The 12303-nt window shown below is 46.9% G+C and overlaps 2 long non-coding RNA genes across 3 annotated transcripts in view; one reads left to right on the forward strand and one right to left on the reverse strand.

Annotated features, from left to right (window-relative positions):
• LOC137517594 (uncharacterized) overlaps positions 1 to 12303 on the reverse strand; it is a 98914-nt gene that overhangs the window by 82611 nt on the left and 4000 nt on the right. The window lies entirely within an intron of this gene.
• The window catches only part of LOC137517592 (uncharacterized), a 61540-nt gene that overhangs the window by 29592 nt on the left and 19645 nt on the right, over positions 1 to 12303 (forward strand). The window lies entirely within an intron of this gene.

The raw sequence follows: 12303 nt of genomic DNA on the forward strand, positions 1-12303 counted from the left end.
CTAATGCATCATATTGACAGTTGCCACTATTGTACTTATTTACTATTTACTTAGAGAACAGGACTACTTAACTGTACTTGCATATGGCTGAGTGCTCCACAAGACGCCCCTGCACCATGGATAAACTAGGTTTGGTATATTTTTTTCCCCTGATTTTTGCCCTCTAAACCTAGGTACATTATATGGTCCGGAGCATCTCATAGTCCGAAAAATACGGTAAGTGGTATTGAAAAGCAAAAGAGTTGATTAAGTTGACAAGGCCATGCATGTAGATGGAAAGGAGGAGGGAGTAGGCTCTAAAGCTGACCATTGACCAGTCAGAAATATTCTTCTGTAATAACCCCCATCGGTATTAAATTAAGTTTCAGCAAAGATCTGAACTCCAACACTAACCCATCTGGATACTAAACTATCAATAGAATCATTGATGCTATACAGATTTTATCATATCTTATCATTAAACTAGTTGACCTAAGCCTATTTAAAAATGAGCTCTAGGTCTTGCTCTCACTGCCACCACCGCCGTATGTCAGAGCGCATTAAAAAATGAAACATTCATGATGATGAAATAGAATTCAAATATTGTACTGAGTCCCTTTAAAGAAAGCTCTGGCGCCATGAAGCTTGGGGAAAAAAAAAAAACACTTAATCACAGAAAATCTGGTTTCAGTATTAAAAAGGAAGCTGCCTTATAATCCTTCAAGTGGAGGTAGGGACTGGATCAAAATAAGCACCTACGTAGGCACAGCAATGAGACAGTTAAAGACATTCAGTATGGTATAAAAGGAGCCTTCCTAGTGCTGCCACTTCATCCTGAGAAAACCCATAGTAGGTGGGTGAAACTAGTCATTAGTCAACGAGTGGATCTGGGTGGATCCTGAAATAAGCTGTCTATGAGTTCAGGTTCACCATAAGCTTGGTGGGTACTCTGTATCTCTTGGTGTTTCAAGTCCTACCCCATAGAGCCACATTAATCCATGCCATGCACTGATGAGGATCAATCAATTCGAAAGTCTGTATGCATGTTGGATTATTGGGGCTCTGTAATATTAACAAGCTGACACATCATTACATTCCAGTGGATCTGGAGGTTTGGCTAGCTTCCAGAGACAAGAATGGATAATTTACGGTACATATTTCAGCAGTGATGCACTGGGAAACATCTCGTACCTCACTCCAACCTTAATTATGGCAAATTCTTTCTGTTTAAGAAAGCAAACTTTTGTTTTCCATAGGATTTTAGTAAGGGAGCTTTTAGGTCCATTGTAGCCCCTCACACACTCATAAAAATGTATGGAAGTCCCTTTTTTCTAAAATAAGTCCCCAATTTTTTTCTCTTTTTACTTGGTCTGGGTGCCTTTGCCTAACAGCAGAAACTGCAGTTTCAGCGGGATTGTGGGAAGTGTTTTTTTTAAGCTACTGTAAAAAGCTTACTTCAGCATGCAAATAACAGAAAGTTGCCTATTTTGGAAAAGATGAGGACGGTATGACCAGAAGATAATTGAATCTCTTCCCCCTCTCAGAAGTGATGTCACTTTTGGCATCACAGAGATACAGTAAAGATGGAAACCAACAGAAATATTATTTTATTTTTTCCATATCGTGTTTCTTCTAAATCTGACAGTGAACACTAAAAACAACAGGATAGGTAAGCTAAATAAGTAATTTCTTATTGGAAAAATGTTAAAAATATATTTTTTTCTATTAATATGTAGTTTCAACCCACTTTTATTATACTGTCACTTGAACTTTTTGCAGTTTGACTCAGGAATTTGTACTATAGGGAAATTAATCTTGAGCACTCTCAATAAAGTATTTAAAATTAAAATTAGGGACTTTGCAATTTCAGGAGCCTTCCCTAACAATTACAAGGAAAATCATTTAAATAATTGTAAATGTTAAAAAATATTCTTCATTTTCTTCAATGCATTTATTTATTTATTGATTGATAGTGATGGGCCGAACCTCCGATTTTAGGTTCGCGAACCGGGTTCGCGAACTTCCGCAGAAGGTTCGGTTCGCGGAAAAGTTCACGAACCGCAATAGACTTCAATGGGGAGGCAAACTTTGAAAAATAGAAAAAATTATGCTGGCCACAAAAGTGATGGAAAAGATGTTTCAAGGGGTCTAACACCTGGAGGGGGGCATGGCGGAGTGGGATACACACCAAAAGTCCCGGGGAAAAATCTGGATGTGACGCAAAACAGCGTTTTAAGGGCAGAAATCACATTGAATGCTGAATTGCAGGCCTAACGTGCTTTAAAACATCTTGTATGTGTATACATCAATCAGGTAGTGTAATTAGAGTACTGCTTCACACTGACGCACCAAACTCACTGTGTAACGCACTGTAAGTTACCAGCTGTTTGTGTAGTGATGGCCATGCTGGACTACTGCGCAACATGGCGAGATTGCTCTTCCTCACTCAGTGATGTTAGGTAATGTGTGACTGCCTTCTCAACTTTCCATGGCATTGTTAAAAAGCTTATGTTTTGTTTTTAAATTACATTTTCTACTTGCTATGTACTTGTTCAGTACCGCTACAATGAGAATCCTATGGAGGCGGACAAGTCTGGCATTGTGACCCCGGGTAATGGCCGGGGAATGAGGGTTTGAATCCAGTGTGGAGCCTGAGCAACGGCTACCACTACACATCCAAGGAGGGCAGCAGGCAGGCATGCACGCCCGCCCCGAGGTATTGACCAAAAATAACAATACAGGAGGACTATCGAGGGCTTGCTGTATTTGAAATGAATGTACTTTAAATCCTTTAACGAGAACCAGTTATGGCGGGCAAAGATGACACCACATTCCTTTCACGAGAATCATATGGAGGCGGGCAAGTCTGCCATTTGTGATCCCGGGTAATGGCCGGGGAATGAGGGATGGAGCCTGAGCAATGGCTACCACTACACAGGCAGCAAGCAGGCATGCACGCCCGCCCTGAGGTAGTGACCAAAAATAACAATACAGGACTCAGGAGGACTTTTGAGGCCCTAATTGTAATGAATAAACTTTAAATCCTTTAATGGGAATCCGTTATGGAGGGCAAGTCTGCCATTGTCACCACAGGTAATGGGCGGGGAATGAAGGTTGGATATCGGCCCGAAGTGAGAGCCTGCTGAGACCCATGCTGTAGCTGCCCTGACCGTGCTTTGCAGACCAGGCATCTGTGGTCAGTTGGACCCTTGACCCAGCGGAAGACAAACCAAGTCGAAAGCATTTGCCAAGAATGTTTTACGGAGGGCAAGTTTTTTGCCATTTTTTTCAATTGTTTGAAACTGTAGATGGTTGTATTTTTAAATTGTTTGAAACTGTATATGGTTGTATTTTTAAATTGTTTGAAACTGTAGATGGTTGTATTGCGTTCAGGAGTTGGAGCCTAAGAAATGGCTACCACCACACATCCAGGCAAGGAGGGCAGCAGGCAGGCATGCACGCCCGCCACGAGGTAGTGACCAAAAATAACAATACAGGACTCAGGAGGACTTTTGAGGCCCTAATTGTAATGAATCAACTTTAAATCCTTTAAGGGGAATCCATTATGGAGGGCAAGTCTGCCATCCATTGAAGTGCAAGTTCTGCAGTGACTGCCAGGTATAATACAATGTGCAGTCACAGATGCAATGAAAGGTATGCAGTGACTGCAAACAGCCGTTTGTGTAGTAACGGCCATGCTGGACTGGTGCACACCATGACGAGAGTGCAGGTGATGGTGGCTTTTCAGCCCATATGGTCGCCTGGCTGATGTAGCTGAATGACAGAACAGTGACTGTCCAGCTGATCAAATTTGGTCTGACCACAATGAAACAACAACCTTATTATCTTTGGTGTGCCACCCACACCCGAGACACTCATATAGCCGGCGGTCATTGCTTCATTGTGATACGCAAGCCCCTTCACCGCGGCAAGGTAATGATCACGAAGGGGGATGGGCACATGTACATGCCTTTTGGTTTTTTTTGTTGCAGCCGCCTGCAGTTCAGCCAGAAAAATTAGGCAGGCATGTGCACGCCCCAGAAAAATTAGTATAGCGGCCGCTGCTAGCAGCGGCCTTAAAAATTCTGGAATCCACCTAGAGTCCTGGACCCTGGTGGTGGTGGCAGAGAAGGCAGTCAAGCGGCCTGCAGGCAGAGTTGCTGTGTGTGGGGACTGACTTAGTCTTCGGTCGTGCAATAGCCCTCAGGGATCCATGCCTCATTAATTTTGATAAAGGTCAGGTACTGAACACTGTCATGACTTAGGCGACTTCTCTTCTCAGTGACAATGCCTCCAGCTGCACTGAAGGTCCTTTCTGACAGGACGCTTGTGGCAGGGAAAGAGAGAAGTTGTATGGCAAATTGGGGCAGCTCTGGCCACAGGTCAAGCATGCGCAACCAGTAAAGCAAGGGTTCATCCTCGCTGCTCGCAGTCGCAGTGTGTACATCCACAGTTAAGGCCAGGTAGTCGGCTACCTGCTGGTCCAGGCGTTGGTGGAGGGTGGATCCCGAAGGGCTACTGCGAGGCATTGGACTAAAGAATGTCCGCATGTCCGACATCACACCGAGACCGCTGGAGCGTCCTGTCCTTGCCTGCGTGGACTGGTGAGGAGGAGGAGGAATACTGCCAGTGGTACCTTTATTGCGTTGTACTGTCACATCACCCTTAAATGCATTGTAAAGCATCATTGACAGCTTGTTCTGCAAGTGCTGCATCCTTTCCGCCTTGTGTTGAGTTGGTAACATGTCTGCCACTTTGTGCCTGTACCAAGGGTCTAGTAGCGTGGCCACCCAGTACAGGTCATTCCCCTTGAGTTTTTTGATACGGGAGTCCCTCAACAGGCTGGACAACATGAAAGAGGCCATCTGCACAAAGTCGGATCCAGACGTACTCTCCATCTCCTCTTGCTCTTCCACAGTGACGTCATGCAACTCCTCTTCCTCCCCCCAGCCACGAACAATACCACGGTAACGTGGAGCAGCAGAAGCCCCCTGTGATGGCTGCTGCGGTTGTTCTTCTGCCGCCGCCGCCTCTTCCTCCTCCACAGAAACACCTTCCTCATAATCGTCATCCGAGTCTGACTCCTCTCCTTCCCCACACGACTCCTCTTCTTCCTCCTCCCCCCCCCCCTCTGTGGTGCCGCAGGTGTTGAGGAAACATGTGGTACGGATGTAAATCGCTCCCACGAATCCTCCTGCCATAGCTGTTCCTGTTTCCGCTCCACCACAGCTTCATCCACCACTCTACGCACGGCACGCTCCAGGAAGTAAGCGTAGGGGATCGAGTCACTGATGGTGCCTTCAGCGCGACTCACCAGGTTGGTCACCTCCTCAAACGGCCGCATGGTGCTGCATGCATTTTGCATCAGTGTCCAGCTGTTGGGCCACAACATCCCCATCTTCCCAGATTGTGTCCTTCTACTGTAGTTGTACAGGTACTGGGTGACGGCTTTCTCCTGGTCTAGCAGGCGAGAGAACATGAGCAGGGTGGAATTCCAGCGATTTGGACTATCGCATATCAAGCGTCTCACCGGCAAGTTGTTTTTCCGCTGAATGTCCGCAAAGCATGCCATGGCATAAGACCGCCTGAAATGCCCACACAACTTCCTGGTCTGCTTCAGGATGTCCTCTAAGCCTGGGTACTTTGAAACAAATCTTTGCACGACCAGATTCAGCACATGTGCCATGCAGGGTACATGTGTCAGCTTTCCCAAATTCAATGCGGAAAGGAGATTGCTGCCGTTGTCACACACCACGTTGCCACGTTGCCGATCTCCAGCTGGTGCGGGGTCAGCCATTGCTCCACCTGTTTGTTAAGAGCAGCCAGGAGAGCTGCTCCAGTGTGACTCTCCGCTTTGAGGCAAGACATGTCTAAAATTGCGTGACACCGTCGTACCTGGCATGCAGCGTAGGCTCTGGGGAGATGGGGCTGTGTAGCTGGAGAGGAAGAGGAGATGGCAGCACCGCTAGAGTTCAACTGCCACTCAGCCAAGGAGGAGGAGGAAGTTGACAGTGAAGAGGATGTAGCTGGAGGAAAAGGAGAGGAGGTGGCAGGAGGCCTGCATGCAAGCCGTGGAGGTGTGACAAGTCGGTCCGCTACGCAGCCACGTACTCCCTGCTTGCTGCCATCGGTCACCAGGTTGACCCAATGCGCTGTGTACGTAATGTAGCGGCCCTGGTCACAAATTTACGGAAAGCCTCTGACTCCACCAGCTTGTATTTACCATACAAGCTGGCGAGCTAATAGTTCCGCCACACCAGCTGTCAGACGCCGGGCAAGAGGGTGACTGGCCGAAATTGGCTTCTTCCGCTCAAAGACTTCCTTCACGGACACCTGGCTACTGCTGTGGGCAGAGGAGCAGGAACCGCTCAAGGGCAGGGGCGGTGTGAAGGAGGGTGGCTGTGAAGGTTCAAGGGAGAAAGCGGATGAAGACGATGCACCTGAAGGAGGAAGAGGAGAAGGAGGGTGGCTTGTCTTTTGAGGGGTGCTGCTTTTCCTCAGGTGTTCTTCCCATAGCTGTTTGTGCCTTTTCTCCAGGTGCCTTCGTAAGGCACTTGTCCCTACGTGAGTGTTGGCCTTTCCACGGCTCAATTTTTGGAGGCAGAGAGAACAGATGGCTTTGCTCCTATCTGAGGCACACACGTTAAAATATTTCCAAACCGCTGAGCCCCCCTGGGGTGATGGCACTACGGCGGCATCAACAGCTGACCTTGAAGGGCATGTTGGCTGGCTGGCCATAGCTGGCGATACATGGCGCTGGACACTGCCCCCAGCTGTTTCTGAGGACGAGCTCCCTCTGCTTCTATCATGGAGTCGTCTCCTCCTACTTCTCTCTGGCTCACCCTCTGAACTGTCCCCCTGGTCATCTCCTCTATTGGGAACATACGTGGCATCCGTATAATCGTCATCATAATCCTCCTGCCCAGCTTCGCTTTCCTCAGACAACTCCACAACTGCACCAACTTCAGGTGGTTCATCATGCCCCTTCTCACACGTTACGTCCATACTATCGCCACCTAACTCAGACGTATGAGGTGGTGTACCTGCGCCTTTCTCTTGTTGTTGCAGTAGTGGCTGTGAATCAGTGATTTTACCACCACCACCAAATAACTCCTGCGAAGTATCAAATGCAGCGAATGTGGTGCTTGTTGTAGCGCTGGTGGCTGTGGGAGATGAGGTGTTCTGTGTTAAATACTCAAGCACGTCCTCACAATTTTGGGAAGTGATGGCACGTGCCTTCTTCTGAGCACTGTACTTTGGGCCAGGTCCGCACGAAATCACATCAACACCACCTCGCACAGACCTTCCAGTGCCAGGTGGCCTTCCTCTGGGTCTGCCTCTACCTCTTCCTCTACCTGGTTTGTCCATTTTGTCCATCTCAGGGGGAAGCTAGGTATATGCAGTGAGGTGAGTTCACTCAACAGAAAAGGTAGATACGCATTGCGATGAGTTCACTCAACCCAAAGGTAGTTATATATGCAGTGAGGTGAGTTCACTGAACACAACAGGTAGTTAGATGCAGTCAGCTGAGTTCACTCAACACAAAGGTAGTTATATGCAGTGAGGTGAGTTCACTCAACGGAAAAGCTAGATATGCAGTGAGGTGAGTTCACTCAACCCAAAGGTAGTTATATATGCAGTGAGGTGAGTTCACTGAACACAAAAGGTAGCTATATGCAGTGAGGTGAGTTCACTCAACCCAAAGGTAGTTATATATGCAATGAGGTGAGTTCACTGAACACAAAAGGTAGCTATATGCAGTGAGGTGAGTTCACTCAACCCAAAGGTAGTTATATATGCAGTGAGGTGAGTTCACTGAACACAACAGGTAGTTAGATGCAGTCAGCTGAGTTCACTCAACACAAAGGTAGTTATATGCAGTGAGGTGAGTTCACTCAACAGAAAAGGTAGATATGCAGTGAGGTGAGTTCACTCAACCCAAAGGTAGTTATATATGCAGTGAGGTGAGTTCACTCAACCCAAAGGTAGTTATACATGCAGTGAGGTGAGTTCACTGAACACAACAGGTAGTTAGATGCCGTCAGCTGAGTTCACTCAACACAAAGGTAGTTATATGCAGTGAGGTGATTTCACTCTACAGAAAAGGTAGATATGCAGTGAGGTGAGTTCACTCAACTTAAAAGGTAGTTATATGCAGTGAGGCAAGTTCATTCAACACAAAAGGTAGTTATGTGCAGCAAGGTGGGTTCACTCAACATAAACGTAGGTGTATGCAGTGATGAGGTGGGTTAACTAAACACAACAGGTACTAGTAGTAGGTAAATGCAGTACTGGGTGGGTAGTACAATGTGCAGCTCCCTGTCACACACACAGGTAGTCACTGAATGTGCTGCTGAATGCTGGTGGGCTGCTGGCAGTGGGACACACACATTATGAATTAGCAATGCTGTCTAAGCAACACAAGTGTCTCACACACACAGGTAGTCACTGAATGTGCTGCTGCTGCTGCTGCTGGCAGTGGGACACACAGTATGAATTAGCAATGCTGTCTAAACAACACAAGTGTCAGTTTCAAACACAGTAAAAAAAAATTGATCACACGAGCAGGATGCGCTCTGAAAAGAGCTGTTCTGGGGCGCTATTATAGCAATAAGATTCAGCTAGGAGCAAGCTAAGAAGGCAAGAGCCTGACTAATCTGTCCCTAGGAGAACAAGTCTGCAGCAGCTGTCCCTAGTCTGTCTCTAGCAGGCACACGAGTGAGGCTAATGGCTGCCGGAGCCTGCCTTATATAAGGGGGGGGGGGGGGGGGTCTCCAGGGCTTAGTATAGCCGGATTGGCTACAATGCGCCTGCTGACTGTGATGCAGAGGGTCAAAGTTGACCCTCATAGAGCATTATAGAGCATTATGGGCCTGGAACCGTTCGCCGGGGAACCGTTCGGCCCACCTCTATTGATTGATTAATTTTTGCCAAACACTTCATTTTTTTGGACAATTACAACACATTTTTGACAAATCACATTTCAGCAATAGAGATCTTGTAGGCGATAGTGAGAAGAGGTGACCAGAGAGGAAGACAGGAGAACATTGTTAGTAGAGCGGAGATGCATATACCTGCAGTAAAATATTGCTGTTGTTAATCAAGGACAACGTGATTATATTACAAAATTTTACACTGCTGATGTGTCCAGGCAGGAAATTGCAATTACACGACTGGTATTCCGCACCTGTTTTTAGCAATCCTCTAAATAATCTGATATGAGCCATTTTTTTGCCATTCAATGACAGTCATAAGAAAAAGAAAAAAAAACATATTAAAGCTTTTTGGGTCTGTAACCCATCATAAAACTGTTCTTTTATTATCTCTTCTATATGCACCCAACAAGCAGAGAGCAGAAACTATTTGCTATGGTTCTTTTGGCTCTCTCAATAAGAAGCATTATCTGCTTTTACAATGTAACCCTTTACACCTTACAAACAGATTCAGTGCTGTGTATTTTTGCTCGTGCAGTATAATTGCTGTAGTAACTGTATAATATCTCAGTGTTTTTTTTTGTTTGTTTTTTTTAGTGTATGTACTTGCAACTTTACTAATGGTCATACTTTACATCTTTCAACTTAATTATTTAATAAAGCCATGAAAATAAAAAAAGCTTGCTGGATCACGTATGCTGTACTTCGCTCACCATCTGTTGTAAATAAAATCAGGGCTTAAAGGGTTACTGTAGGGGGGTCAGGGGAAAATGAGTTGAACTTACCCGGGGCTTCTAACGGTCCCCCGCAGACATCCTGTGTTGGCGCAGCCACTCACCGATGCTCCGGCCCCGCCTCCGGTTCACTTCTGGAATTTCAGACTTTAAAGTCTGAAAACCACTGCGCCTGCATTGCCGTGTCCTCGATCCCGCTGATGTCATCAAGAGCGCACAGCGCAGGCCCAGTATGGTCTGTGTCTGCGCAGTACACTCCTGGTGACATCAGTGGGAGCGAGGACATGGGCGTGCAGGCGCAGTGGTTTTCTGACTTTAAAGTCAGAAATTCCAGAAGTGAACTGGAGGCGGGGCCGGAGCATTGGTGAGTGGCTGCGCCAACACAGGATGTCTGCGGGGGACCATTAGAAGCCCCGGGTAAGTTCAGCTCATTTTCCCCCGACCCCCCTACAGTATCCCTTTAAGTGTCAAGTGCTTTGTTTCTCTGCCTGATCTGATCTGCAGGTAACAACTATTATTTCCAAGTAACATGAAGATATGATCATTTATAAACAACTTTTTATGGACAAAGTAAACATTTTCAACCACTTGGTGTAGAGACAGCTGGATGAATATGGATGAATTTTCCACCCTGGTTTACGAAAACAGAGGAGGGATAGATAGAGACACTCTATTATTAAGAAAAGAGGCTAGATGGACTCATAAGTTGCAGTGTCTTGAACCTGGAGGAATGAACGAGAATATAAGCTTTAAATGCTACTTATAAAAGGTCTCTTTCTCCCCTTCTCTTCCAGAAATATGTTGGGTTAGTGAACCGCATGAAAGTATACGGTGGAGTTGAATCACAAGTAGCCTACAATATGTATTAGTGAATAGCATTGTAACAGTATAACATTTTAAATTTACTTTAAATTGTATGAGATTGATTGTATGTGTATGGAGCAATAAGCAACAATCTTTGATGTAGATCTGTGGGGTAGACACTGGATGTGTAGTTCCCTTTAAAGAGACTCTGAAATAACATTTTCAGCCTTATTTCTCCTATCCTACAAGTTCCTATACCTGTTCTAATGTGCTCTGGCTTGCTGCAGCCTTTTCTAGTTGCACTGTCTCTCTAATATATCTTATCTTCTTTTCTTTGTCAAGCTTTGTCAGCCCAGAGAGAAAGGAGCGGCCTCTGCTGTGATAGGGACAAATTATGCATGCCCCCTCCAGGCTCACTCCTGTGTGCTTTGTTTATTTCTCAATCACAGACAGGTACCTGCTCTCAGTCTCAGCTGTGTCTGTGAGGCTGTGTGAGGAGGGAGCTGCCTGTCACATGCTGACAATTTGTTACCAGACACAAGTGCAGAGCCCAGACTTCTGGATCATAAGAAACAGCTGTGTTTATAAAGGAGTCTGAGGATTCTTGTCACACTTCAGTGGCACAGAGCCGCAGAGGCAGAAGGTAAAACTTTTTCTAAACTTACACATAACATCTGAAGGCTGCATTCACTGTGTAATAATAAAAACTTGTCATGCAAACATAAGGCAGTATATATTCTGTTACTTTTCAGTATACTTTGAGTATACCTGTTTTGGCGGCCATCTTTACTGTTTACAAAACAGTTTATAAAACTGTTATTGTATGACCAATATTGTAGTGGAAAGTGGTGAAAATGTCACAGAGGGGGCTAGGAAATGTCCCCGAACAGGCTGATATGTTTATTTATATAACATTTCTTCAATACAGATTCTCTTTAACCCTTTCTGGACCAGCACCCTCTGCCTCCTTAAGGACCAGAGGGTGCTGGTCCAGCAAACCGCCGCTTTCCGACAAATCGCCGCAAGTTACCGTAGCTCCTGCCGGACATGCCACTCTGTCCCCGCCGCAGGCTGCTCTCTCTGCCATCGCTCCTGCCCGGCTCACAGTGCTCTGCCGTCATAGAGGCGGCAGGGCATCACATTGCGGCGGGGGCAGAGCGGACCGAGCAACGGGGACGGGCGGGGGCGCGTGGTCAATGGGATGTAGAGCTTACGTCCGGTCAGGACCGCAGCGCCCCCTGCCCACCGTAGATTCATACTCGCTCAGTCCGCAGGTAGTTAAGAGTGCTATGTATAATTAAGGGTTAAAGAGAACCCGAGGTGGGATTTAATTATGCTAGTGGGGCACAGAGGCTGGTTGTACACACTAACACCAGCCTCTGTTGCCCCATGGTGTGCCTCCAAGACCCCCCTGCGCGCCGCTATACCCCCCACAGTGCTGGCGACACGCAGCATGTCGCCAGCACAATGTTTACCTCTGCCTGTCTGTTAGCGCCACTCCCCCGCCTCCTCCGTATCGGCACTACCCACCCGCGTCACTTCCCTCCAATCAGCAGGAGGAAAGGGATGCGGGCGGGTAGCACCGATACGGAGGAGGCGGGGGAGCGGCGCTAACAGACAGGCAGAAGTAAACATTGTGCTGGCAGGGCCGGCCCGCTCATGAGGCGGGGTGAAACATTTGCCTCAGGCGGCACATCTGGGGGGGCGGCACCCGCCTGTCCGTATAGATTAAGAGGCATCAGGCGGGGATCACTCACCTCTTCCACGTTCCAGCGAGCACTCCACTGACGTCACTTCCTGCAACACAGCCCACTGTATTGTAAGTGGACGGCGTTGCAGGAAGTGAAGTCAGT

The sequence above is a fragment of the Hyperolius riggenbachi genome, chromosome 5 (assembly GCF_040937935.1).
Source record: "Hyperolius riggenbachi isolate aHypRig1 chromosome 5, aHypRig1.pri, whole genome shotgun sequence".
Taxonomy (NCBI): Eukaryota; Metazoa; Chordata; class Amphibia; order Anura; family Hyperoliidae; genus Hyperolius; species Hyperolius riggenbachi.